This window comes from Euprymna scolopes, chromosome 40 (assembly GCF_053919585.1).
Source record: "Euprymna scolopes isolate OS-2025 chromosome 40, ASM5391958v1, whole genome shotgun sequence".
NCBI classification, from domain to species: domain Eukaryota; kingdom Metazoa; phylum Mollusca; class Cephalopoda; order Sepiida; family Sepiolidae; genus Euprymna; species Euprymna scolopes.
The window spans coordinates 41,446,405-41,451,395 of NC_136521.1; the positions used below are offsets into that span (position 1 = coordinate 41,446,405).

The window sequence follows — 4,991 nt, forward strand, 5'->3', positions numbered from 1 at the left end:
TCTTTGAGTTATTTTAGTTTTTTTCGCCATGGTTTCGTATATGTGAAAAAATATTTTGCTTGACAAGGGGATGTAATTTTAATAAAGTTTGATAGGATCATCTCTCTTTTACCGTTGAAAATTTAAAGACGGGTTGTACAATTTTTGTTTTTCTTTATAATTAGAAGTTCCCATATACTGCTGATATCTCTGCTCGGTTTGCTTAATAATTTTTCATTTATTAACATATGTGCCGCTTCTTTAGGTCGTCTAACCCTCCATCTAACCCTGCGCGACCGTTACCTCAAACGCAATAGGCTGATGAGGAGCATTTCCGTATACCCCAGTTCCTCAAGAAATAGTCGTACTTCTAGGACCCCAATGGTAGTCCTCCGTCCGAAGATATTTCTTCAGACGCACCGTGAGTACAAAATCAAGTTTTTATGGTGTCGCATACAATTTTGACCTTTCAGCAACGTCATTAAAATCACTTCTACTCATCTCTTTTTTCTTTTTTCTTAAACTTTTTCTTCTAGGGGATGGGACATCCAACCAGATGTTTGACATTTACCCCAATTTTAGTGAGTCCAACCAAGAGATCTTTTCAGGATTCTAGCCGCCCCTTTCAGTGCAATCGTTTGTATTTCACTTGCACTTGGTTCACCGGGTATGCTTGCTATGTACTTTTTAAAGTTCTTTTTCATAAGCCCAGTTGCTCCTGTGATGATTGGTATAATTGAAACGTCTTTTAATTTCCAATTTCGTTTCATATCATACATAAGTCCTTGATACTTTGTTATCTTTTCCCTCTCAGCTCTGTTACGCCCTGTATCATTGGGTACACTTACCTCTATTACGGTCGCTTTTTTGTTTGCTCTGTCCCAAATCACTATATCTGGTTTAACAGCTGCGTTTCTAGATCTACTCATCCAGTATATGGATTAGCGTGTATCATAAAATTTTTACCCTGTATATCGACAAATTTTACAACTACTCGTTAAAATGGATATTCCAGGTTTGCTGGTAACTCCTTGGACTAAGATAGTTTAAGATAATGCTATAAGTGGTGCACTGGGATTTGGTCTGTCTGATGTTAGCATCTAAATCCGCCAAAACAATTGTTGCATTGCATTTATCAGCATACCATTTACCTCTTGATGTACAGAATTAAAAGGCTTATAGTACCTCTGCGCGAAGTTGTCGAGATATCAGGATGTTGTTGCCTTTAGTAATAACTCTTTCCAGACAATATAATTCTTCCCGTATAGACAAAAAAAAACTCGAGCTATGGGTGTGAGGCCTTTGTGTGACTGTTGGAAGCTGTTCTGGATTAGATGTGTTAAGTTTCTGCATATTTCAACTGTAGCTGTCGCGGCCGCGATCTTTTCCCATGTAATAGCCTTCCATTTAAGATCATTTCATACTTTTATACGGCATAATCACGTTGACACACCGGTTCCCGTCAGATCACCGAAGTTAAGCAACGTTGAGCCTGGTCATTACTAAAATGGGTGACCAATTTGGGAAGTCCAGGTGCTGTATGTAGGAGGGCGTCGACACCTCCCTGCAAAAAGTTGCAAAAACCTAACGTCGTCATCTCCCCTAATAGGGATATACATACGACTGGGGACCGCTTGTGAATTTTATACTCCCATGAAACTTCCTCCTTCGGAGGAAGCCGGTTAAATCCTGAATAGGGTTGGTGTTGACTGCACACACACTTTCATACATCGATCACATGAGCTTTCCAATGCACGCAAATCACACGAGCTTTCTACTGCAACAAAGGTCATTCATACCTAGAGGAGAAGGAGAGTAGCATGTATAGGTAAAAGATAATTTTCTGCTAATAACAGGGTTTATCCGTCATGTTATGGTCATGGTTTTCGGTTGGATACCTGTTAGGACTCTTGGTACACAATCGAGGGCTAAATGAAATTTCCGGAATGTAAACGAAAAAATAAAAAACAAAACGAAAATATCAAAAGGTTAAAGAAGCTAAACAAAACAAAAGAAAAAGGTAACAGTGTTTCAAAGTGAATATAACGAAAGAAAAAGGAAACAAAATAAAAAGGTAACAGTGTTATAAAGTGAATATAACGAAAGAAAAAAGAAACAAAACAAAACAAAAAGGTAACAGTGTTACAAAGTGAATATAACGAAAGAAAAAGGAAACAAAACAAAAAGGTAACAGTGTTACAAAGTGAATATAACGAAAGAAAAAGGAAGCAAAACAAAAGAAAAAGGTAACAGTGTTTCAAAGTGAATATAACGAAAGAAAAAGGAAACAAAAGAAAAAGGTAACAGTGTTACAAAGTGAATATTACGAAAGAAAAAGGAAACAAAACAAAAGAAAAAGGTAACAGTGTTACAAAGTGAATATAACGAAAGAAAAAGGAAACAAAGTAAAAATTTTAGAAGAATAGAAACATAAGAAAATATTAAAAAAGGAAATACAGAAACGAAAATAAATTGGCCCACAAAACGAAACATAAGAAACTAAAAGGAAACGAAACAAAAACTTTAGAACAGAAAAATGGAAACGAAACATAAGAAAATATTATAAAAGAAAGAAACGAAAACAAATCCGCCTACAAAACGAAACATAAGAATATATTATATAAGAAAAGGAAGGAAAGGAAAAAGTAACAACAAAAGGCAGAAAGAATATAAGATGCAAAGAGAATTAATTCGTGTGGAAAAGAAACGAAATTAGAAATTTTTAAAAGCAAATATTTTTATAAGAACCGAAAAGTAATCGAAATAAAAGTTAACGCTTCGAACAAGCAGAGACTTTTGCAACCGATATGAAAGAATCTCAGAACTAATTAAAAAAAAAAAAAAAAATGGCGGTCAAGAGGAATGTTGGTTACGTTGAAAATTACAATGGTGTGAATTTCAGAACTAAAACTAGAGAGAAGAGAAAACAAAATGGAAGGAAATTAAAAAGAATAAAATAAAACGACAAATTAAAACATAGCAAAATGAATGTAAAAGCAAATATGGAAAGATTAAAGACATTGAAGAAAGTCAAACTAAAAAGAAGGAAAAGGGAAACGAAACAAAACATTTGAAAAGAAAGAAACAAAGGATATAAACGAAGCATCCATCATCATCATATCATAAGAATCCGAATATTCTATTGTTGGTATTGGTCCCCTCGTTATTCTTTCTAGCAAGAATTATTTTTAGAAAGACATTAAGTACTTACGTGAGGGACCACGTGAAAGTTGCCAACATCCAAAGTGAAAGTGCGGTTTGTGGAACGAACTGGATTCGAACTTGAAACACCCATGTCCTCAATCCGTTTTGTTTACCACTTGACCACCTTCACCTTTCAACGGACCAATGAAAAGCAGAGAGGATATAAAATGAATTCAAATTAAAACGAAGAAGAAACGAAACGAAATTAGAAATTAGAAATTTAAATATAAATACCATATACACTCATGAGCAAAAAAAAAAAAAAAATGGGCCAAGGGTGAAAGAAGGAAGAAATCGATTTTTCAATATTTTCCATTAACTTTTGTTAATTTTAATTGGAAATTTCTATTTTGTAGATCATTATTATTATAGCATATAATAAGAAGTGGAACAATTAATCCTAATAATGGTAAGACCGCATCTTGGCGAGGATATAAAAACAACGAATTGTAGGATTAAGGCAGTCCAAAATGACTTACAAGCAGATTTCTGATATTTTAAGAAAAGAAAAAGTGAAAACATCTCTTTCTGTAGTGAAACGAGTTAGTCAAAAGTTCAAAATCAAAAGCTCGGTAAAAAGGAAATCTGGATCTGGTCGCCCTAGAGCATCAACTTTGAAGGACGACCACAGGCTTAAATTTAATGTTTTGAAGGATCGAAAGAAAACTTATGATGACCAAAGCAAAGAATTAAAAACAGGGGCTGGAAATTCTCTTTCTAGATATACAATATCTAGACGAATGAAAGAAATGGAAATTTCTTCTAAAAGGTGTGCAAAGAAGCCACTTTTATCTAAGAAGAACATCAATGATAGAAAGAGATTTTTCTTGTGTTATGGCAAGAAAGATACAAACTGGTTCAGGAATGTTTTCTGGTTAGATGAACCAAGATTTTGTCCTGTTAGTGATGCCCGATGCTCCCAATGCCCCCGAAGAACTGGAGAAAGATTTTCGCCAAGTTGCATAAAATCGACAGTTTAACACGGGAATGGAGGGATACTGGTGTGGAGAACTTTTACTTCAGCAGGAGTTGGGGAACTTATTAGATGTGATAAGTCAAAAGGAATACATTCGAATATTAGAAACAGTATCCAGAAGCTGGGAATATCCCAGAACATTATTTTTCAACATGATAATGCCCCTGCACACACTGCTAAAGTGACAGAAAATGCTTTTCTGACAATTCAATTGATGTGATATTTTGACCAGGTCAAAGTCCAGATTTAAACCCATTCAAGAATATATGGTCCATGATATCTCGTGCATTGGCTGCAAGAACATTTTTTTGAACAATGACAAACTGTAGAAAGCTGTGCAAAGCGAATGAAATAGCATCTCCTCTTCACAGTTTTCTACTTTGGTGTAGAGCATGTCTAAAAGGGTTGATCTTTTAAAGAAATCAAAAGGGAATGTGATTCCATCCGAAGCATTTATTAAAGTAAATGTTTTGTTCTGTGTTATTAGTCTCGTTTAAGTTTCCTTGTTCAATTGTTCTTTGCTCAATATAGCTTTTAGTGCAATAAAATGTATAAAATTTGTGTGGCCCATTTTTTTTTTTTTTTTTTTTTTTTGCTCACGAGTATATTCCGGCATATTAGATGACCCTTAAAGCTAAAAAATAATCTTTAAAAATCAATATTTCATAAGATACCGGGTGTTGCAATCTCTATCCTAGGCTAAATAAACATGGTTTCGTGATTTAGAAGTCGTCTTATACAACCGATATATGATAAATTAATTAAGATTTGCCCCAATTTTACACCTCGTCTTATCTTTTGGTCGTCTTATACGGTGAATGTTTTTTTCAAA

At 34.4% G+C, this 4,991-nt stretch overlaps 1 pseudogene; it reads left to right on the forward strand.

The window, feature by feature from the left end:
• The first annotated feature begins 1,405 nt into the window (after positions 1-1,405).
• LOC145265895 (5S ribosomal RNA) lies at positions 1,406-1,524 on the forward strand (annotated as a pseudogene).
• Positions 1,525-4,991: the final 3,467 nt, after the last annotated feature.